We start from the raw sequence: 24770 nt of genomic DNA on the forward strand, positions 1-24770 counted from the left end.
AACCGATTTGGACTGCTGTAGACCGGATTTTCACGTCCATTAAAGGCATACGCATTACCAACGTTTCGATCTCTATCACTTGCGCCACATTACATTTTTTTTTTTAAATTCAGGATGTTAATGCCCTGAAACGCCAGCATCCTGTCTTTGGTAGCAACGCAACGAAAACGTGGAGAACGAAGATTTCCTAGAAAGCCAGTCTTCCTATACTCTGAGTGGCTCCCAGTAATGTTCCTATTCAGTCTGTGTTGCTCGACCAGTTGCAGACAGCGGATGTGCCATTACAGTTGGTGGGCACAGCACAGTCGTTGCACTAGATGGAGTCAGTGAGACGGGCAACAAGAATAAAGTTTTATTTTGACAGATGATTCGCAAGGCGCAGTTCAATGCATGCCGAGTACAACCAGCTCAAAACAAGACTTAAGTAAACCGAAATAAAAGCGATTCAATGCTACAAAACTGGACTTAATCCCAGATTTTTCAAACAGGAGCATATGTACAGTGCATTAACTTACATTTATGCATTTGTACAGGAATACAAGTCAAATACATACTTCAATTTACATAGCACAGATAATTTCTCAGCTTCACGATACTTCGACGTATGAAAATGTGAAACGGACGACAGTTTTCTTAGATCAATAAACCGAAAATAACAGCACAAGTCAAGGCGCAGAAACAGAGTTCTTTGCATACATTAAAGCTGAAATAGCTTCAAGCTTTAAAACAATGAAATGGGTAAGCTTTGTAGAGAGCCTTCGCTGGGAGATGTAAAAAAAACGCTCCCGGTATTTTTTTTTTTTTTCAGTAAACAAGAAAGCGCATAAGTATGCGAACTTTCCCAGTTAGATGGGAAATGTACGGAAGGGACTACAACACATTTCTAGACGACGATCTATATATACCACGTCACATTCTCCAATATGACCTCAATGTGCAGCTATTTTGTGCTCGCTGTCGTATTGTGAACTATTGAGTGCTGTGTGGGTGTGTTTTCTCTGCGTCCACGTAACAGTTGCATTATACAAAAACAACAAGGAAAAGCCTCCAAGATGGCACATTAACAAAAATTGTTTTACGTGCGAAAACCACGATCTGTTGGTGCACGCCACAGTGGGAGACTCTGGAAATTTTGACCCCCTGGGGTTCTTTAATGTACACCTAAATCGCAGTACACGGGTGTTTTCGCATTCCGGCCCCATCGAAATGTGGACGCCCTGCCCGGTATTCGATAGCGCGACCTCGTGCTTAGCAGCCCAACACCATAGCCACTAAGCAACCACGGTGGATGCATATCAAGGAGTCCAAATCTCCACACTGGTCGTATCGTGAACTGATTGCGAGCATCGTGTGGCGCAATTGCAGGACTGTCGTGTAACTGATGATGGAAAATGAAAAGACAATTCCTACGGTAAGGCGACATTGCGCTGTGTGTATGTTCGAGGTTAAAGGGACACTAAAGGCAAATATTAAGTCGAGCTAAAGTGATAGATTAGGGTTCGGGAATATCTAAGGCGTGAATATTATCGCGAATATAGCCTTAATTGAGAAATTGAGGTAAATGCCGGACATGATGAGAGGCTCAAGTATAGTTGCCCGATGACGAAAGCCCTCCTCAGTTAAATAATGTCACCAGTACTCAACCATTCCTTGCAAAAAATGTTCTTTCATTGTATTACAAGACGAAATAAAATCCTGCTTGTCCTGTTCTATTTCACTTTTCAAAAAATATAAGCTAATTGACATAACCCTGACAACGACGCGGTCGGTCGAAAGACTTCGTTTTCGCTCCACTCCATGCCGCCCACGCCTTCGCGCTTCATTAGTTATCGCGTAGTGCTGCGCTGGTTTTGCCGGAACGCGACTCGCACAAACTGCAAGTAGCTTAGAATTCAGCTTCCATGCGATGTCGCGTGATGCCCGAACGGTCTACGCCACTTGACCAAGCAGCAGCTGCAGCGGCGAATCCGCCGATCTGTCTTGGCTCGGTACCGCCGTCTTTCGGGCGCCGTTTTACTCCCCGACGGCAGGAAAGGGTGGCGATGGCGTATGCAACGTCACCACTCCACGGGCGGGAGACTCGAATTTCGAAACAGGTATTCAGGCCCTTCAGATGCAATTTTCTCGTAAACTAAGTCTTTTCTCGGCACGAAACAAGCGTTGGGAGGTTTATGTAATGATGTTTAAACAGTCCACGTCGACTTATCTGCCTTTAGTGTTCCTTTAAGAAAAATCCATTCGAATGAGCACCATCGCGCATGCGTGGTTGCCCGACTTTTTTTAATCACAGCGGATGAAAGCAGCGAAAAAAAAATAGGCAGGGTAATGCGGCACACGTAACCATTTGGCAAGAACAGTGCTCATTTTTGTTATGAAGCAATGCAGAAGTAAGGTTATTACAGGTTGAGAACAATGAAAGTAATTCGTAATAAATCAAGTGTGCTTCCTTATATCGAGATTAGGACAATAGCTGTAGCATGTGCAAATTCAAACACTATTCAATGCAAACTCATTGAGATGCATTCGAAGAGCAATGTAGACTAACTGCGTACGGAAAAGAACTACGTGGCGATACTCTGATAAACATAATTCACTTCAACACTAAAATTACAAGTAAAGCGGACATTTTATGAAGATTTCTTTGAGCGTGCTCGTGCACGTCAGTTGTCTAGACGTGTTCACACACGACCTGGTGTAAGGGGAGTACATGTAGCCCCTTCGAAGCAGCTGTGACTATGGCTTACGCGGTGCAATTTCAGGATTAAGTACACAAGTGTGCGTAATCTGAACTACAGTCAGCAGGCAACGACGGCACAGCCGCCTCAAGGGTGCCACCGCACTTCAGTATTCCTACCGATCTTGCAGAGTACGGGATAGTTGTGGACACATAAAATATCAAACTAAGGTGCAGTATATATGGTGAACAAGCGGTGACAGCGGGTAGCACTGTCCGGTAAACAAACGACAGGTAATACACAAGTTGGACCATGTAGATCCATAACAGCATTTGATGAGCCAAGGACAAAAAAAACTAGAAACAGCGAGCCCGGTAACATTTACCACCAATCAGTCTTAAATATGGACGTCATTATCATGAACAAATCAGGAAATTTTTGTTGGCGAGAGTAACCACCCTCCCCTTTCCCATTCATTGAAATTGCGTCCTTTTGCAGTGGCATGTTGACCTTTTCGAGTCAGTGATGAGTGACGTGGAAGAACCGAGTATGTGTGAAGACCTCGTTTCTGGCACGAGAAAGACGCCAGAACAAATCCGCTGAATGCTGAAACGAGCACAGAGGTCAACCCAAGGACCAAAGCCAAAGAAACCAGCGGTTCGACCAATCCAAAAGCGGATGTACATAGACGACAGTAAATCATCAAACAAGGAGCCTTTTAACAGGAATGAACCGGGAAAAGTGAACTGTGACGCTGGAAATGCTACCACCAAAAACATGAAAAATGCGCCAGGTAGTGGAGCTCATGTCATACGTCCTCGACCGAAACAAAAATGGAGCACAGAGTAGGTTACACGTGTACGCAGACCAGCACGCGCAAACACACACACACACACACACACACACACACACACACACACACACACACACACACACACACACACACACACACACACACACACACACACACACACACACGCACACGCACACACCAACGTTCTACTACAATAGTGCACAATGTCAATGAATGTCCATTACTCTCGCCACCAAAAATTTACAGATCGGCTCATGAAAACATTGACAGTCCTTATTAAGGACCGAGTGGTGTCCACGTAACGAGACCTTTATGTTCTGCTTCGTATTAACCCGATTCCTAGAATCTGCATCCATTCGCCGAGCAACGTACCACTCTTCCAAAGCAGAAACGCTTGCTACAATGACCTTATTAAATATGCTTGCGGAAAAAGGCAACGGCGAACTGTAGGAGCACATCCGATGAACGGTCGCGGGATGGTGAGGACACGAAGTCCTTCAGAGAATGAACACGTCGTCAACACAGTGCAGGACACCGCCAAGACAGAGGCGTGCGACGCGTTCACGAGTTCATTAGGAAACTTGTTGTATAGAGCACGCGGCAGGACGATCGGGCTGAAGATGGTTGCTCGGGAGGCAAGGCCAGGAATATTCTTGTAAATGAGCGTGCTGGAATATTTCTCTTGCGCCACAAGCGACAGCAGAAACTGGAAACCTGAAACGAACAAGCCCTGTTTGTTTGTCATTCGTAAAACACGCAGGCGCAGTACAGTCGTGTGTACGCGATACTTACCACAAGTGCAAGGGCGCCAGGCTAAGTCCAGTCTTCCAGCAGGACGCCGTCGGCGAGAGAACGTAGAAGCAATAGCAGTCGCTCATGGAACGGGTCATGCTGGTGCCCGAAGTAATCTCTGTCGGAGCGCAGAACGGAGAGTCGATGTGCAGGAGCGTGCTAGGCACCCACCCGAGTCGAAAACAGGAGTGCAGAACCTGTAACGACACAGTGCTTATTTGTCAACCACCGGAGGACACAGTCGTAATACGAGTCCCGTGTAAAGGACATTTACCAGTAGTAGTGCAGGGCGATGAGACAAGTCCAGTCTGCCAGCAGGACGCCACTGGCGAGGGAATGTAGAAGCAGTAGTAGTCGCTCCCGGAACAGGTGATGCTCGTGGCCGAAGTAATTTTTTGGAGCGCAGATCGTAGAGTCGTGCAAGAGCACGCTGGGTACGCTTGTGGACCGCAGTTGAAAACAGGAGTGCAAAACCTGTAACGACAAAATGCTTATTTGTTAACTACTGTAGGGCACAGCCGTAATACGAGTCCCGTGTAAACGACATTTACCAGGAGTAGTGCAGGGCGAGGAGGGAAGTCCAGTCTGCCAGCAGGACGCCACTGGCGAGGGAATGTAGAAGCAGTAGTAGTCGCTCCCGGAACAGGTGATGCTCGTGGCCGAAGTAATTTTTTGGAGCGCAGACCGTAGAGTCGTGTAAGGGCACGCTGGGTACGCTTGTGGACCGCAGTTGAAAACAGGAGTGCAAAACCTGTAACGACACAACGCTTATTTGTTAACCACTGGAGGACACAGCCGTAATACGAGTCCCGTGTAAACGACATTTACCAGTAGTAGTGCAGGGCGAGGAGGGAAGTTCAGTCTGCCAGCAGGACGCCACTGGCGAGGGAATGTAGAAGCAGTAGTAGTCGCTCTCTGAACAGGTGATGCTCGTGGCCGAAGTAACCTTTTGGAGCGCAGAACGTAGAGTCGTGTAAGGGCACGCTGGGTACGGGTGTGGACCGCAGAACCTGTAACGACAGTGATTGTTAAACACTGGATGACAGTCGTAATACGGGTCCCGCGTAAACGACATTTACCAGTAGTAGTTCCGGGCGAAGAGCCAAGTCCAGTCTGCCAGCAGGACGCCGTCCGCGAGAGAATGTACAAGGAATAGCAGTTGCTCATGGAACGGGTGATGCTGGTGCCCGAAGTAATCTTTTGGAGCGCAGACCGTAGAGTCGTGCTAGGGCACGCTGGGTACGCTTGTGGACCGCAGTTGAAAACGGGAGTGCAGAACCTGTAACGACACAATGCTTATTTGTTAACCACTGGAGGAAACAGCCGTGATACGAGTCCCGTGTAAAGGACCCTTACCAGTAGTAGTGGAGGTGAGGAGTAAAGCCCAGTGAAAAGACCAAACGAAGATACAATGGAAGATAGAAAATTTCCGACTGGATTGTGCCTGACCCATGTGGTGTAGAACAGAACTGCGAAACGCGAAACTCCATGGTTCTTGACGTCGCAGAAACTGACGAAACTTGCATGTTGAACTTTTTTTAATGGTCGAAAATACTGGCTTAACTCTTCAGAAAGAAACAATGCATAAAGTGGACTATGTAGTCACAAGGACTTCAGAAGGTTGGAGAGAGCAAGTTAACGTGGAAATCAACTAAGTAGCAATCGGAAGACGATCTCGAAGGCACTAGACAAATTCAGTACCGAGATAAAAATACAACTGTTCAATGCGAGATGTTTCACGCTTGGAATGGCAAAATGAGCGTGCTCGGAAGAATCTGAACAATAGCTACCATATCGAGCCATCAAGAAATTCGAGAATATCGACTAGCAAGAAAATTAAACGTATTTGACGCCTCGTGGTTAAGATCAGGACTGTTCTGAATGATTATCTTCAGACAGGAAGAAATTCGAATGCAGATGTACCTACACTGTGAATGAATTTTGGAAGTTGTGCGGAGACGAACACCCTACTGGAGTCCGAACGTGCAAGGCGAAATACAAGATCCCCTACGTAGTGCGTAAGCGACAATGGGAGCGCCGACAGGCCGAACGCCAGCTGCTGTCGGAGAGCGATTTCCCGCCACTCGACAAGCCGCCAGATGCGCGAAAGTCAAGGACCCCATCGGAAAACCGCACTCCCAAATCCAGAAACAGCAGCTGCTACGAGAGAAGCCTCAGCAGAAAAACGTCACCATCACGGGAGCGAGTGAGCTGGGTCGACGCAGCGAAAGGAAACAATATAAGGAGCGCGCAGAAAATCACCGAAGCCACGAAGAAAGAAGATATGAACAAGGCGCGGGAGGCAAATGAGATCCTAAGACAAGAAAACGCGGCATTGCGAGTGACCATCAACTACCTCACGAAAGAGATCGCCGAGATCCGTCAGTTGCTGCTAAGCAACAACGGGCCTCTGCAGAGACCCACGCCAAGCACAAGCAAGGCCGAGGAAACGACAACGAACATCCAGGAGAAAGCCATAGAGGAACCGGCACAGAAGAAGCGAGCCATCGAGGCCACGCGCACGCAAACAGAAAACGATCGCATCGACAGCCTCGAAGCGAAATTCGAAGCGACATTCACGAAACTCGAACAGCTAATCACGAGAAACATCGCAGCAGTGACAGCATTGAAACAAACAATGGAGACCTACCAAGCTGAGAACACGAACAGATTCGCCTACATCGAAAGGACCCTACAGCCGATGCTAAGCCACCCGACGTTTGCGCCCCTCTTCACGCAACATCCACCCAACCAGGGAGCCCCGTACGCGCCAACGCAATCATGGCCGCCAACGCAACACCAGCAGCAGCAGGTGTAACCGCGTGGCAGTGGAACTGTCGCGGCTTCGGAAGGAAGAAGGCAGTCATCCAACAGCACATCGTACATGCCGCGCGCAAGCCAGACGTTATACTACTCCCCGGCTACAGAGTGCACAAGGGACCGCCCGACGGCAGAGGCCTGTGCACCCTGGTCAGGAAGGGACTCACGTTCGTCGAACACGAGCTGCAAATCAATATCAAGATTGAGCACACACTCACCGATATCATCCCGGGTAAGAAGAGGAAAGGAAGCATATTTCTGCTGAACGTCTACAGCAACCCATCGCAGAGAAAACAGATTCAAGACATTACTGCACAGAGCCAGCACCGCAGCGGGCCGCAACACGCTGATCGCGTGCGGCGACTTCAACGCGATGAACCCTGCCTGGGGCTACAACAAGTACAGAGCAAAGGGCCGCGACCTGTACCAAGACGAATTGGTAACTCCGTGTCCCGGGACACCACTCCGGACCTCACGTTCGTCAAGAACGCATCCGGGGCGCGATCACCTGGAGAAACACGGGCACCGACCTAGGCAGCGACCACACCATCGTGGAAATCGACATACAGGAACACAACGACACCAGCATCAAAGCACACAGATGGATAGACTGGGATGCCTTTCGAGACGCCAGAACCCAGAAGAGCGACGGTGACGACGAGATCGAAGACATCGACTCGTGGACGGCCGAAATCATCAAGAGCGTACGCGACGCGACCAAAGAAATTGAAACGGGCGCGGAGATCGACAAAGTAGACAGCCAGCTTGCGCATCTCATCGAAGCCAAACAGTCGATACTCAATCGCTGGAAGAAACAACGGCTTAACCGCAGACTGAGAAAGAAGGTGGCGGAGCTGAACCGAGCGATCGAAGATCACTGCCACGCTCTCTGCACGCAACAGTGGAACGAGATCTGCAACGCGGCAGACGGGCAGATGCACAGCGGGAAGACGTGGAACCTGCTGCGGCACCTGCTCGACGAAAGCAAGACCAAGTCGGACCAAAGGGACAGACTCGCCAGGCTCATACATCGGGCGGTCTCAGCACACGGCGTCGACGAAGTCACCAGGCGCATTAACGACAAATACCTGCCGACTACACCCACCGAACAACACGCGCCGTACAGCGGCCTGCCGAACGCGAAGCTCGATCGTGACATCGACGTCGTGGAGGTACGCGCGGCTCTGCACGAACTCAACAGCAGTATGCCAACGACGAACACGAGCGGTACGTGGACGCGGCCGAATACCAACGGAACGCCTTCGCAGCGGTCGTCATAGAGGCGTCAACCGGCGCCACGGGGACGGCAGCGAGCGTGAGAAGCGCCGGAGCGGAACAAGCGGAGGAGGTAGCCATCGCCCTGGCCATCGCCGACGCAGACTGCCACACGGTGCTGAGTGACTCAAGACAGGCAGTGCGAAACTTCGCCAAAGGCCAAATCTGCAGGGAGGCTGAGCGCGTACTGCGAGCAGTCAAACTAGAAGAACGTTAAGTACGACTCAAGTGGTTCGCGGCGCACGCGGGCGACGCGTCGGAACGCAATGAGAACCATAATGAGACTGCACACGCAGCGGCGCGAGCGCAAACCAACCGCGCCCCGGCGACAGACCGTCCGACGTGGTTCGGAACCAAGGACCGCATGACGGATTACAATGAAATCACGAAGGCTTACCGCCTGGCCCGAGACAGTCGAGCGGAGGCGGTAGTACTGAGACAGCTCCAGACCGGATCGCTACCAAGCACGAGACTGATGAATCGCATGTACCCCGAGACATATCCGACAGATAGGTGCAGAGTCTGCCGGAGGGAGACCGCAGACTACACGCACATCTTGTGGGACTGCGTTTAATTTCCAGAGGAAGCAAAATGAAGAACGCTCCCACCGCGGCTCGAGGCAGCCGCGAAGAGCTACGACCGAGACGATCAGCTCTGGGCCGTCCAGCAGGTCCTCGAGGCGCTCGAAAGGCACGGACCCAGCGAGCCGGCAACGGCGAGCGGAGACCCGCGCCGAGTAACGGCAACTTCGAGGATGACGTAGGCCCTCGTCGGGGCGCGCGAGCGCCCAACTGCAGGCATAAATATAGTTGGCTCCAATCCAATTGCAATGACAGCAAACGTAGTTAAGTTTGCGTTGCTGAAGTTATGCTTGGAACATCATAAACCAGTCAAAAGGCGTGTACGCAAAAGCAAAAAAAGAAAAAAAATCGCCGAGCTGCAATGAATCTTTGGAAAGAGACATCAAACAGTGAAGAAATTAGAATTGAAATGCGCATCAAGGTGCCGTTCTTACGTGATCAAGCCAGACCAGTATTCTAGGAATGAACTGGGACACGGCGGACGGTATTCTGCTATCATATCGATATGAAGACTCGAGTGAAATGCTCACGAAGCGACGGCAAAAATATTCGGTCGGCTGGAATTTAACGTCCTGCACTGTAACAGCCAATATCGGTATTCAATGACGGGAAAAAACCGTAATCTTGGGACAACCCTCTCCCAGACAAAGATAAATGATCTATGGAAAAATATACCGAGGAAGATAAAGGACTCAAGAGCGCATCGAAAACAAGTAACGGAACCTAAGCACTGACACTTCTCGGATGCAAGCCCGGCGGTGTATTCCAGTGCAGCATTCATGGTAATGTTATATCAGAGCGGAGACACTGCTGGTCCTGGCAAAGAACAGAGTTGCTCTAATGAACACCGTCGTCAGTCTCGCAAATGAGAACTTGCGAGCAACAGTAAAGTATCAGACCACTTGTAGAATCGTGCTGCATTGTAGAAAGTGCACGAAGCACCCGTTGAACACAGACTAACGAAAAAAAAAATTGCTTAGTAGGAGAACAATGGGGATCCGTCAATAGTAGTGAAAAGTTGAGCAGATATGACCAGGAATCACCGTAGAAAAGATGTCGTAGTGAACAATTTAGTGGAAGGGATCCCAGTTACTACAGACCAAATAGCTGTTACAAAATGCCAGATAAAAATGAAAGGAAAGGAGATGATTCTCGTGTCAGATATATGTCGAAAATGATCTCAAGAAGAGGCATTGAAGTTGACAAGTTCGGCAGTTGAATATTTGGAGAGCAACAACGTGAATGTTTCGTTCCGTGAATAATATTGGAGGACAAGTTCTACGGTCCACGAAAAGCAAAAGAAATAAATACCGCCGACACCTGCCTCATTTGGCTAGAACAAAGTGCGTATATTGAAAAATCGCAGAAATTCAGCAAGCAAGCGAATGTGCAGACAGTAGGTGAATACCAGATATATTACGATAAAGACCCAATGAGACTTCAAAGACGCTTTCGGTAGGGCCCGTATCACAAGACGAGCAGCACCCGATCACATGTAAATGGAATAAATCCGTCGACTATTAGTGCGACACGTATATAGACAAACTTCACGGTGGAGTACGCGGTACACTGGCGCGTATACGTGTAAGAAAGAATACGACAGTGCGTTGTGTGGCGAAGATACAATTCCAGATCCTTGTAAGAAGTTCCTCCTCTTGAGGATAGAGTAACGAAGACCAAATTGTCTGAAATAGCTTGCCTACGTTTCAACGGTGCGCTGGGAGCAACTACAAAAGAAAGTAAGGAGACATAGCCAAAGTTTTTGTAGCAACTTTCACAAGTGCCGTGGCAAGAGGTGTACACTGCGGAACTGTTGGAGGCGTTTCACATCGGTTTTCTACACTATTTTCGGCGTTTCTCAGCTCGAACATAAACGTGCACAGCAACAATGCAAGACTTTCAGGAGAACGAATAAGGGATTGAATGCGGTCACAGGAACATTACGTCAATAAACAAGTGAACAATTAATGACCTATCACCAAGTGGAAATTTCCTCCCCAAAACATTGTGTGGGGGCGGTTTCTGTGAAAGGCTCATTCGTAGTTTTCAAGTCTACCGCGGAAAGCGATCGGTGGATGTGTACTGCATAATGGAGAACTATACACCCGAGTATACGAAGTAGGTTGCATCATTAGAAAACAATCGTTCACACAAGTTCACGATGGACCTGGATAACCATTCTGCGAACCCAGTTTTCCTCCCAGTTTCTGCGGAGAAAACTGGTGGGGGGGGGGGGGGGGGGATATTGAAGAATAGGACGGCAACCTTCGACAAAAGTGAAGACTACGTAGAGTTACCAAAGCATTGTGAAAAATGTGGCACTCCGAGTAGACGAAATAAATTACGGTTTAGGAAATGAAATCAGCTAAGAAATGTAACCAGGAACGGAAGAAATTCAACGTAGTCTTGCCGGGAGAGCGACATACAAAAGCCTCTTGGAAATTCTGTGGCGAAGTTTTCCGAAGCATAAACCTAACCTCGAAGGTCTGCATAATAAATACATTCGACAGCAAATTTTATCGGAAGCCCATAAAGTTTGTACTTGCGGGACCGGCAAGGTGTAGCAACAGGATTAAGAAAAGGAGAAATGAGAGAACACTAACCATAGCAGTCAGAGGAAAACATTCAAAAGCAGACGTTCGGAACCTTAAATGCCACAGGGCTTATCCGCCACACGAGGAAACAACCGTAGTACCATTGGAGTGTATAGATGGTACTTGTCAGAAGTAGTGCAGGGAGTTTAACGAATCTGCGTCTCCCAGCTGAAAGCCACCAGCGAGAAAAATGCAGGCGTAACACGGCCGGAGACTAGATGTGCAGAACCGCCCGCTGGATATGCTTGTGAATAGCCGCAATGGAAAGCAGACGGTAGGAACGAATGAAGGAAAAAGTGGAGAAGGAAGGCAGAGAGGTTAACCAGTTTAGCTTAACCGGCTTGCTACCCTACACATGAGAGCGGGATGGGGGATGAAAGATGGGGAGAAGAGACAGGGAGCCCATAACACGGCACACACATCGTTAGTTAGTCTGTCACTCTTGCGCGGTACGTGACATCACTGTCACAGCCGCTTGTCCAAGCCCGTCTCCTTCATAAACCTAAGTAATCCCTTCGTCGCCTTCAGCTGCGATGTCTGTCGGCGATATGTGAAAATGGTTGCAACTGACAATAGTCTATTCTCAAGGTGCGCTAGAACGGACGCCAGGGACTGTCCCTGAAAATTATATTCAGGACAGTCACACAGAATGTGTTCCAGCGTCTCCTCGCAAAGACAGGCATAGCAGAGAGCGTTGTCGGCCATTCCAATTCGAAGCGAGTAAGATTTCGCGAAGGTCACCACGAGCCATAAGCGATAAAGCAGGGTGGCCTCACTTCGGCGGAGTCCAGTTGGAATACAGACATGCATCAAGGAGGGCAGGTCGTGTTGACGATTGCTGCGGTTGGTCTGGCTGCTTGGTGTGCAGCACAGAGAGCGTGATCTCCCGTGCAAGCACTCTAAGTATGCTGGCTGCGTCGGACCGTGAAAGTGGTATGGCCTCTTCCTGTGTGTCTTCAAGAGCTGTCCGAGCGGCTTTATCGGCGTCTTCATTACCTATGACGCCGCAGTGACTTGGCAGCTACTGAAACGTCACCTGATGTCCTTTCTCATGTGACGTATGGAGTAGGCATCTAATATCGAGCACGAGCTTTTCGAATGGCCCGCTACGCAGAGCTGATAGCACAGATTGTAGGGCTGCCTTTGAGTCACTGAAAATTGACCATTGTCAAGATGCTTCCCGATTGACGAAACAAAGTGCAGCGTGAAGAGCAGCTAGTTCCGCCGTTGTTGATGTCGTTGGGTGGTCAGTCCTAAAGCTGATGGTAATACCTCTTGCTGGGACGACCACAGCACCGGACGAACATTGGATGTTTGTGGAACCATCAGTATAAATATATGCACTGTCTGCGTACCTCTCGTGCAGAAGAAGCAGAGACAGTTGTGTCAGCACAGGCGACGACAGCTCAGACATTTTCCCGATTCCTGGTACGCTGAGATGGACTGTGGGGCTGACAAGACACCAAGGGGTATCGATGGTTTAGATGAAGCGGTGAAGCCCTAGGGAAGTTTGTCGTTGTACTTGACGATAGCTTTAGAGAATGATGATTGGTGCCTGTCTGAAGGTAGTGTTGCAAGGGGGCGATAGGGGGCACGTGCAAAATGTCTGATGTGCGTTCTCAGGGCTTCCACCGTGATGAGAGTTTGCATTGGATAGTCCCGAGCAATCGCAATAGTAGCCTCTGTTGACGTGCATCTGGGCAAACCAAGGCAAACTGAGTGCTTGAGCTTGTGCTGCCTGCAGAACACGAATATGTCTTGCAGGTGTTGTTCACTACAGGTATAGACTATTTTAAAAACCAAGAAAGAGCTCTGTAGAGTTTCATCATTGCGTCAACTGACATCCCCCACGTATTTCCTGTCTAGTAGTTAAACAACTGGGAGGTTGCTGTCAGGCGCCGTTTCATGTAGGCCACGTGCGGGCTCCAACAGAGGTCTCGGTCGATAATTATGCAAAGAAATCTGTGGGCTCTGACATAGGAAATGGTCCGCCCATTGATTGAGATAACATAAGGCGTCATTGGTTTGCGAGTAAATGCCACTAGGGCGCATTTTTCTGGTGATATGCTGAGACCTTGTTCACATAAGTAGCTCGCTGTCAAAGTAGCCGCTCTTTGAAGCCGTGCACGTATCTGAGGACGTGTGACTGCTGAAGTCCAGACAGATGTCTGCGTATATTGAAATTTTGGTGGTAGTTGGCAAGTATTCAGCAAGCCCAATAAGAGCGAGGTTGAATAGGGTCGGGCTGAGAGCACCGTCTTGAGGAACGCCTGCTGGTATAGCGTCGCGCCGTTGGGCCATCGTCAGTTAACACTAAAGATCTTGCAAATAAGTAACTTGCAATCCCCAAAATACTTGACCACCTAGGCCAGCCGTCACAAGAGCGTCGAGAATGGCCTCATGTAATACGCTATCGTATGCCCCTTTCACATCTAAGAATAAAGCTGCAGATAAACGTTTTCGGGACCTTTCGTGCTGGACATATGAAACGAGATTAACTACATTGTCGATAAAAGAGGGGTCACGTCGGAAACCAGCCATGGAATTCGGATAAATCGTGTAGTGTTCAAGGTACCATTCCAGGCGGTCAAGGGTCATCCGTTCCATTATCTTTCCTACCCAGCTGGCCAACGCTATTGGGCGGTAAGAGGTGAGCTCCAGCGGGGATATGCCCTGCTTCAAGATTGGCACCAGGCGGCTGACTTTCCATTCGTCAGGAACATTTCCCTCCTGCCATTAGGTGTTGTAGAGACTCAATGCTATCCGTGCGGATTCTGCGAGATAGCACAAGGCTCGGTATGATATACCATCTGGACCCGGAGATGATGAGCGCCTGCAGAGAGCTAGTGCCGCCTCGAGCTCCTCCATTGTAAAAGGAAGGTCCATGCGGCAATCACGGGAATGGGGGACGTCATCTCGGGCTGGAGAATCTGGACGTGTCGCTTGGTCTGCCATCCGCGCACAAAAGTCTTCTGCGACATCGATGTCTTGCCGTTCTTGGAAAAGCGCGATCGCCTTGAAAGGAAAACGCCGTTCCGGAAGGCAACGCAGACCTTGCACCGTTTTCCAAATGTGAGAGTGGCTTGCGGGGGTCGAGTGTCTGGCAAAACGTTGCCCAACGTTCCGACGCTAATCTATCCATTCGACGCTGAATTTTTTTTTTTTTGAATCCTCCTGGCGGCCCTAAGGTCATGGATTGATTTTGTACGTCGAGATCGACGTTCTGCCCGGCGACGAAGTGCTCGAAGTCGCTCTAATTCTATGTCGAAGTCGTTTCGCGTGTAAGAGATAGTCAGCACGCGAGTGGCGTTTTGCATCGTATTTTTAATTGTTTGCTCTAACCCAGAGAGTAGGCCCTCGCGGCAGGCATCTTCCATATCAGATTTGAAGTTGGCCCATTGAATCGTCCGAATGGTATTCCGTGGGCCAGATCTAGACGACAAGCCTTTGATGTTCAGATAGGTGGGAATGTGATCACCCCCATGTGTCAATGTCTGGAAACCACTTCACACATCTGGCGAGGGAGTTGGAGACGAAAGCAAGGTCGAGGCAGCTGCCGTATTTCACGCCTCGAAGGAAGGCGAGGCTACCATCGTTCAAGAGAGTAAGGCCATAGCTGTAAGCGATGCTTGCTAATCTTCGTCCTTTTGTATTTGTCTGTACTTCCCCATGCTGAATGTTGTGCATTGAAATCTCCTATGATGACCCATGGGGCGGGACAAACACTCAAGATATCCGCTGATCTTTTAGTATCGAAATTCCTGGAAGGCCATATATACACGCCTGTGTTAGTAAACAAGAGTTCTTTTTAACTGTGATGCATATATATTGATTGTCGTCGTGAGGCGCAATTGGTTGCAAAACATAGGAGAGTTCACGACGAAAAAAAACGATGATTTTGCTGCATGCACCATTTGTTGATGACATGAGACATTCGTATCCTGACAGTGATTGGTTTCGACAAGTTGGGCTCACAAATGACGATGAGTAGAAACACATTGGTGTACACATACTGACGGAAATCTGAAATTCGTGATTTTAGCCCTCTGGCGTTCCACCGGATGACGGACGCTGCCTTGACTTCTTTTCGGAAGGATGGGGTATGGGTAGCCACCTTTCTAGTTGAGGGATTCAAGCACTGGGCTTAAGGGGTCCAGCACTTTAATTGCGCTTCGAGCAGACGGTGTCCCCATGTCCACTCAAATCGTTCGGATGGCCTCCATGAGGGAGCGTAGCACCGAGATTACTTGACGATCTGTCTTAGGTGAATCATCAATGGCCGGAGAAGGCTCTGGTGGGGCCGCGACCTTCCGAGGTTCCTTAGCAAGGGAGCGGCTCGGTAACGTGGGCCATTCCTCTAAAGAAAGAGTCTTATCTGATTCCCTCGTGGAAGTGTTGGGCCCTTTCGCGGCGCGACAAAGTGGTACCGTAGTGGTGCGGGTACTATCGCTTCGCGCATGGGCCTTCTTTGAAGACGTACGATGGTGTCGACGTCGACGCCGGACTACTTCGGCTGCCTCCCTATGGGCCGTATTGTCTACCCATTTGCTTCAGAACCGCGCGCTCCCTCTTGATGCGGGGACAGTCTTTCGACGAGGCTGCGTGAGGGCTGCTACAGTTGGCGCACTTCAGAAGCAGACGGTAGGAACCTGAAATCAGGCAGGGCTTGTTAAACACTCGAAAGCACAGCCATACTACGATTCTAGTGTTCATGGTACTTGGCAGGAGTAGTGCTGGGCGAGGAACGAAGTCCAGTCCACCAGCAACACTTCCCCGCCGAGGGAATGCAAAAGCGTTAAGACGGTCGGTGACGGCACGAGTGGTGATCAAGGTCATCATCTGCGACGCAAGGAGGAAAGTAAACAACCGGAAAAGAACAGCTGGAACCGCAAAGAAATGGACCACTCACCGTAGCTGCTGCACGGCCGGGCTCCGCTCCAGACCGTAGGCGACGTAAGGTCGCCGCAATAGCTAAAAGCTGGCGAGGCAATTTCAGAATGGCGTTTGCTTCCGTGATTCCACATTTCGCTCGATAGCACTGACGCGCCCGGGCTACCTTGTCACGAAATAGTGGGGTCGGGTCACAAGGCCATTCGGAAGGGTCCATGTCCCTGACGCACTCGTAGAGGACGGCTATCAGCTGTAGCCTGCGCAATGTGAGCTAAGCCTTATGTCAGCTAAAACCTGAAGCTATACGCCGCCACCCCGCAACACGTGGCCCGTCCTCTTCGATTCCGGCACGGAGAAGACCCATGTGGCCGCAAGCCATGCCCACGAAACCTCGGGCTTAGAGCTAAGCAAACCTAGTGAGCGCTAGCTAGTGCAACTGAACAGTTAACTTCCCTAAGGCGTGCGCCACCCTCGCCAGCTAGACCATCTAGATTATGCACAAAGACCACCTGATGAGCGTTCAGGACGCTTGATGCGAAGCTCGCAGAGACGAAGCTCGCCGTGACGAGGGGTTGCTGCGCAGGTCCTGGGGTTAGTGGCCACACTCGGACTTGGATGTCCAGTTGCCGGCCGATGTGCAAACGGCCACAGCCGTGGAAGGATGGTTGCTCAGAAGCATCTGATCTGGAACGTAGGCAAGAAAATACTTTGAATTGTGAGCAGAAACCAGTGCTGCCAAATTGTGATGTGTAATATTGTCACGTCTGTGGGCGAACATTTTCCATACGCCAGGACCAAATTCATTCAGGAAAGCATCTATACGCTGTGAGGAAGTCTCTTGCTGATAATCTGCGGCCAAATTCCCTGCAGCTGACTTAACTAAAACCCGTTGGACAAGGAAACGCTGAACAAGCACGATGAAGTCCAAGATATGCGCGTCTGAGTGGCCGGCACTTCAAAAAAAATGGAAGTTTCGAAACCAGGTACAGCGCCTTGATAAAACGCCTTTCAAACCTCAGACATCGAGTTCTAGTGTCAGCTATGCACACGTTCAAGCAATATATAATATCAATCAAGAAAGCCATCTGTAAATAAGCTACACTTCCCGCTCCTCATCGGCATGTTTCAAGCATCATACTCGGCTTAGAAAATAAAATTGCACGATGTTCAGTTTGGCCACGTTCTTTCTGAACACATGATGACCCAAAACGTATGAAACTGGTGGTCATCACACCGTAGTGGAGCAATTCAGCGCCCTAACGAAAGGTCCAACCAGCTTTGCTGAAACTGCTATCAAAATTTAGTCTTACTCGCACTGGAGACGCAAAAGGTGGCCGAGCTCGCTTACGTTAGCCTTTCGTAATGTGTGTCACTGCCACGTCAAGTCAGCTGCAGAAAGCGTAACCGAAGCTGGCCACCCGTAAGACGACATTCAGAAACCTCGCAAAATAGCGTCCGTGTAATAATTCAGGCATGTCGCATGGATTTCAGTTGTCTGCTAATATAAACAACTGCTATTGCCCATATTTGTACACTCCATTATTTGAGGCTTGTAGCGCAGCTCATTGGATTATATTGGGTTTTATGGCGCATCAGCAACTGAGGCTATCATGCGCCAAACACATGGTATAACTTATTTCAAAAATTGGGTATCCTCAGCGAAAGTCCTTGTCCGGACAAGGACTCTGAGGAGCCCAACAGACCAAATGAAGACTTCTTTCTTCTCAGGACTGAGAAAAGGGGTGAGGTGCATCATAAGATGCGTGAAAAAACTGGGTAATAATTTTTAGAATTAGTAGTTCTGTGATATATTATATTTCGTTTAGGATCGCTGCGTCTTTCAAAAAACTAAAAAGAGATAAAGTTCCTACAAGTGGGTTATCTCCTTAAAAGTAGACTGGGATGGAAGGGAATGCGCTCATTGTAAAATACAGTAAAATATTTTTTCCTTAGCCGTTCGAGTTGTGTGCACGAGAATAAAATGTGATTTACAGTGAGTTCATCTCCACATTTCTCACATAAGGGTTTCTCTTGTTTTGTCAGTAGAAAGTTATGTGTTAGGTGTGTGTGTCCGATGCGCAGGCGGCATAAAATTACTTCTATAAAACGCTCCTGATGCCTGCATGATCGCCATTCTCCTAGAATAGGTTTTACTGAATGTAGTTTGGTATTTTCTTCGCTATTCCATGTACACTGCCATTTTTCTTTCAGCTTGTTTTTCACTAACTTCATGCAATCTGTATAGGGTATATTTACAGTACTGACCTCCTTATGGCAGGCTTGGGCGGCGCACGCGTCAGCTCTCTCGTTGCCTCTAATTCCGTGATGGCTTGGTATCCAACAGAGCTTAATTTCGTGTCCTTGTGTTTGAGCGGTTATTGTGTTAGGAATTATATTTCCTATTAAAGGTTCCCTTCCGTTTCTGGCTTTCAGTGCTGTTATTGCACTCAGCGAGTCCGTGTATATAATGCTGTTTTGAATGTTCATCTCGACTATTTTTGATACAGCCACCGAAATGGCATGACATTCGGCTGAGAAAATTGACGTGCACTGAGGCAACCTGACTACCTTTTCCCATTTATCTTGCACTACAGCACTTCCGACGTAAAGTGATGTTTTAGAACCGTCAGTATAAAATGCTGTGTGTCCTTTGTACTTTTCGTCTAGCGCCACAAATTCTTGTGTTATATGTTCACGTGGAGTTTGCTTTTTATGAAATTGTGTCAGTGTGTAGTCACCTACACTGGGAAAGGTGTGCCAATGTGGCAGTGGTTCGGGTCTCTGGGCAACATCAGGCAGTGTGTCTAGAATACCTAATTCCTGGCAAATTTCTTCAAATCGGAGAATAAGGGGTCTCATCGCATTCGGTTTGTTGTTAAAAAGCTGCTTAGACGGGCACTTCGTAACTATGGAGTAGCAGAGATGTTTTGGTAGTGAACGGGTTTTTAGGACATATGCACATGTGAGCATGGCTCTTCTATCTGTGAGGGCTGGTTCGTTACATTCGACATATAGGCTATTTATGGGTGATGTCCTGTATGCCCCACTTGCAAGGCGCAGACCTGAGTTATGAACTGGATCTAATTGCTTCAGGTAGGACTGTCGAGCTGAGTTGTATACTATGCAACCATAATCGAGGCAAGAGCGAACTATACTGCGGTAGATGTGTAAAAGGCAGGTCCTATCAGCCCCCCCAGCGTTTATGTGAAAGCACCTTTAATATGTTTAATGATTGGGAGGTTTTCTTCAGGTTCTTTATGTGTGGCAAGAAGGTCAGTTTTCTGTCAAAAGTTATGCCCAGAAATTTGTGTTCACTTTTTACCGGCGATCCCGCTTCGTTCAGGTATAGTACAGGATCTGTCTGTAGGCCACGTTTGAGTGAGAAAAGGATGGCCACTGTTTTCTGTGGGGAGAACCGGAAACCATTTCGGTCAGCCCACTTTGAAAGTTTATTTATTGTTAACTGCACTTGTCTTTCGCATGTTGTTATGTTTGAGGACGTGCAAGCTATCTGAAGATCGTCGACATAGATTGAATACATAATTGACCTTGGAATTATTTTACCGATTGAATTCATTTTAACAACAAAGAGGGTCGTGCTTAAAACACTCCCTTGGGGCACTCCATTTTCTTGAATGAAAATTTTCGACAGGGTTGAACCGAGGCGTACATGGAATGAGCGGTTTGACAGGAAGTCTTTTAGGCAGTTCAGCATCCTGCCCCGAATACCAAGTTCAGCCAAATCGTGAAGAATTCCGTACCTCCAGGTTGTGTCATAAGCTTTCTCTAAATCGAAAAATACAGCAAGACATTGTGTATAAAGGCTTCACGGATAGTATTTTCAAGACGAACCAGGTGGTCTGTTGTGGAGCATGCCTTTTTGAAACCGCACTGATGGACATCGAGTAGCTCACGGGCTTCTAGCACAAAGGTTAATCTCATATTCACGATACTTTCAAAGGATTTTGCGAGGCAGCTGGTGAGCGCTATGGGCCTGTAACTACTGGGAGAGGTTGGTGGTTTTTCGGGCTTTAAAAATGGAACGATGATGGCCTTCTTCCAGGCTTCGGGTAGTTTACCCGATACTAAAACCTTATTAAAAAAAACTTAAGAGTGCCTCTACGGCAGGTTCAGAGAGGTGGGACAGCATTTGATAGTGTATTCCGTCAGGGCCGGGTGCAGTCTGTTTACCGGCGGATAAGACTTGATTTCTTGAACTGTGAATAATTTATTATATGGTTCATTTGTATATCCACTTGTAGGGAGTCTGTTTCTCGGCTCTGTTTTTGTACGTAAGAAATGATTCTGTGTAGTTTGATGAGCTGGTAACTGCCGAAAAATATTCACCTAAAATGTCTGCCTGCTCTTCGATGTTTGTCTGTGCACCAGGGGCTATTAGAAGGGGAAGTGTGAAAGGGGAGTATTTACCATCTAGCTTACGTACCTTCTCCCACATTTCTTTGGATGTGGTTGAGCTATTTATGGAAGTCACGTAATTTTGCCACAAAGTCTTTTCGGTTCTACGGCGGATATATCGGGCTTGTGCTCTTGCCTTTTTAAAGTCTATGAGATTTTTCTGCGCGGGGTACCTTCGAAAGTTTCCTCATGCTTTGTTCTGTTTCTTTTTTGCTAACCTACATTCTTTTGTATACCAGGTTTTGTGGTTTTGTTTCCCCACTCCAGAAGATTGAGGTATGGCCAGGAGCGCGGCAGAAATAATGCAGTTTGTGACAATTTCGTTAAGTTCATCTATACCTAAATGATGTGGATCTATTTTTTCTAAGCTGGCATTTTCTCGAAACAGCGCCCAGTCGGACAAATGGAGCATCCAACGTCGTGGTTTTGTAGGAATGATTTGCGGAGATGATGCTAGGTTGATAAGAACAGGTAAATGATCGCTACCATACGGGTTGTCCAAGACATCCCATTTAAAAGCATTAAAAACAGAAGGCGATGTAAGAGACAAATCTATGCAGCTCCATTTTCCGGAGCTTGGAGAGCAGTATGTGTGTTTGCCCCTGTTGAGCAGGCATATATTATTGCAGAGAATAAAATCTTCTAAAATACGGCCTCTAGTGTCCGTTTGTTCGCTTCCCCACAAATTGGAGTGAGCATTAAAATCGCCGACTAACAGATATGGCTCTGGTAATTGTTTTAAAAGGTCTTCTAAGTCATGGAGCGTTACTATCAGGTTTGGTTGGATATATACGGAGCATACTGTAATTGTTTTAAAGTGTACTACAGATGCTGCAACGGCTTCAAGTGCAGTCTGAAGCTTGACTTTACGAGTAGCCACACTACTTTGAACAACTATGGCAGTACCTCCAGAGAGCCTATTTGCTTGCTCTCGGTCGTGACGAAAGACTATGTATTTACTTAAAATATTTTTATGTTTTGATCCCAAGTTTGTCTCCTGGAGACACAAAACAACCGGGGAATATACAGCAAGGATATCTTTTATGTCGCCGTAGTTTTTTAATATGCCTCGACAGTTCCAGTGAATTAGGAACGCCATACCTAATAAATTTGACGAAAGTATTTCAAAACCTATGCTCCCGGTCTTGTGGGGCCCGTTATTGGAGTTTTTCCTCCCTTTTTGTGATCAAGGGAGTTGCGCCGCCGCTGCTGCGGAGGCGGGCTACTGCTTATATCCATCGCCTCCAGCGAGGTGATGGGTTTCCGCGGGGAACCCGCGGGGGTACGAATTTGTGGCTTCTCCCGATGGGGGGAAGCCCTGCGGCCTACCGGCTCAGGGGCCAGCGACCCTTTTCTCTGTGATAGTATGGCAGCCTTGGCTGCACCTGTCAGTTGTGGATGGCCCTGCCTGGGCAGTGGCCTGAAGTTGGAGTGGTGTGTCGCCACTCCCACTAACTTTGGTTGTGCCAGAGGCCGCCGTCAGGTGAACCTCCGAGATGTCAATGGTGCCGACACCGGAGTGCCGTTCGGGTGGGGGACGGGGCAGGCACACATCAACAATGGTGTACTGTGTGCCCACTGTCACCAGACGCCGCTCGGCCCCCCGGCGCACGGCGTCAACATATGACCTGGATGTCTCTTGACTGAACTTTTTCCTTGCCTCAGGGTAAGATATGTTTTCTCGTACTTTTAGATTGATTATATGTTTTTCTTTTTTGAATACTTCACAGGTTCGTGAGTACGCTGCATGTGGACCGTTGCAATTTGCACACTTTGTTTCACTTGCTTGGCAGTTGTCAGTATTGTGTTCGGATTCGGCGCATTTCGCACAGGTCTCCTTGCCTCTACATGTGTTGCTGCCATGGCCATACCTTTGGCATTTGAAACGTCTCCTAGGGTTAGGGATGTATGGGCGCACTGGGCACCTGATGAATGCAACCCGGACAGACTCGGGCAAGCGAGTGCTGCCGAATGTTAGCACGATGTGGGGTGTTTTTTCTTCGCCATTGCGCTTTATATTTATGCGGCGCAGGGACGTTACTCCTTGGTCTCGCAAATTCTCGAGGAGCTCATTTTCGTTTTCTGTCATTAGCAGCCGCTCAGAAATTACTCCCTGAACGCTGTTCAGGCTTCTGTGAGGTGTTACAGTAATGTTAAGGTCAGCAAGCTTCTTTTGTGCGATTAACGCATCACTCTGCTTTTTGGATTTAACTTCTACAAGCAGATCTCCTGAGGACAGTTTTTTTTGCTTCATATTCTTCGCCTATGTTAGCAACTAGCCACTTTTGTAGTACAAACACTGAGAGTGGCCACCGGAACCTTTTGCTCAACAGCGTGAACTACCAGGAACTGTGGAAAATTTTCTGCACATTTCTGAGTTGGAACTGATTCCTTCGGTGCGGTACCGTTTCCGATCGTTTTTTTTTAGAGGGGGAAATTGAGAATCCATGCGGCATGTATGGATTAAGGGTTCCTATTGTGTCACCTGTGTTTCACCCTTATAGACACAAGAAGGTCCCGGAGCCCCCCACCTGGTAAACAGACGGGGAGCCCGTCGGCCTGGGCTTGACCATGGCCCCGACCGCCACCGTTCATGGTTTCTACCCTTCACCTTACAACCTCTCGCCACGGTGCGGATTACAGCTTCGGTATGGGGGCTAAGGGTCCGTGGTGGCGCCAAGCACCATCACCTTGAGTCTCAAGGTGCCCTTGCGGGGTAGCGCAGCTCAGAAAGAGCAAAAAAAGGAAGGTGGAAGGGGTAATGAAAGGGAACGGAGAACAGAGTGAACGTTCCCTTTCATTACCCCTTCCACCTTTTTGCTGTTTCTGAGCTGCGCTACAAGCGTAAAAACGTCATGACACACCAACTCGCCCAAACTGCCACGCTTTTGTATACTGCAGCACATTAAAGCGAAAAAGCACACCTCACGTCAAAAAAAATGTAACACGTTTTTCACTGCCAGAATAATTCCCCCGAGATCTCGGACATACTGTCCACAATATGTAAAACGGTCATCTGCAAAACGAGAACAGCAGCGGGCTCATTGTTGACCCCTCGAGGACAGAGCCGAAGTACGAGACGTCAGTACGCGATACTCACCAGCAGTGGCGGGCGAGGAGCAAGGTTCCGACTGCCAGCAGGACGCCATGGGTGAGGGAAGGTAATTTAACAAAACACCGTCGGCCAGATTACGAGTGGCGCTCTAGGTCACCTCCCGAAGGGGACGTTGGGAGGATGGCAAACGGGGAGCAGCCTACTGGATAACTTATGGGCTTCAATCAAACGCAGACGTCGGGATCCTGAAAAGACAAGATTCCGGACTGAGCATTTCCACTAAAACATCCCAAAGCGTTTTGCACAGAAAAGATTTCTCGGTTTCTTGAAAAGGCATGAAAATGGTTTCGCGACACCATGCAGAGGAGTTTTGAACGGGACAAGTTAACTTAGCTACCAATAATTGCAAACAAAGGAAGCAATAAAATGTGGAACGGTAGTTGAATGCAGCATGAATATTTCTAAATTAAAGATGGGCGTTTGATGAAGTCAAATACTAAGCACTCTACAGGGAGTTTTCTTACAGAATTAGTGGGTGGGGGCTTAACTTAATTAGAAGCTATCTCCGAAATTGTAGCAATGTGTTTCACAGGTGCATCTATCTCCAAGCTAATGTCAGTGAATAAAGGTTTATCACAAGGGCATTTTAGGGCAGCTTTTATCTTTGCTTTATAGGTAAATAATAACGCTACCATTCCACCAATAGAAAAAAAAGTTTTGTACGCGGATGACATGAATTGTTTGATACATGATAAAATCAAACAGGCGGTTAAGGGAGTTGTCAAAGTTGCCAGATGTGAACGAGCTTCAACTGAATTTAAGCACATAAAGCAAAGCAACGTGAGCATTTATTTTTAA

The 24770-nt window shown here is 48.3% G+C and overlaps 2 long non-coding RNA genes across 3 annotated transcripts; both read right to left on the reverse strand.

Moving 5' to 3' along the window:
* Positions 1 to 337: 337 nt before the first annotated feature.
* Positions 338 to 4754, reverse strand: LOC140219042 (uncharacterized). Its single transcript, XR_011895334.1, has 3 exons — positions 4556 to 4754; positions 4282 to 4478; positions 338 to 4203 (listed from the first exon to the last, which is right to left on the reverse strand). It is a non-coding gene; the product is annotated as an uncharacterized lncRNA (long non-coding RNA).
* An 82-nt stretch (positions 4755 to 4836) lies between these two features.
* Positions 4837 to 24147, reverse strand: LOC126546949 (uncharacterized). Of its 2 annotated transcripts, XR_011895336.1 has the most exons (5): positions 23958 to 24147; positions 16270 to 17125; positions 5361 to 5560; positions 5110 to 5291; positions 4837 to 5032 (listed from the first exon to the last, which is right to left on the reverse strand). It is a non-coding gene; the product is annotated as an uncharacterized lncRNA (long non-coding RNA). The 2 variants fall into 2 exon arrangements; XR_011895337.1 differs by lacking the exons at positions 16270 to 17125; positions 23958 to 24147 and adding an exon at positions 5638 to 10086.
* Positions 24148 to 24770: the final 623 nt, after the last annotated feature.

This window comes from Dermacentor andersoni, chromosome 1 (genome assembly GCF_023375885.2).
Source record: "Dermacentor andersoni chromosome 1, qqDerAnde1_hic_scaffold, whole genome shotgun sequence".
Lineage (NCBI taxonomy): Eukaryota > Metazoa > Arthropoda > Arachnida > Ixodida > Ixodidae > Dermacentor > Dermacentor andersoni.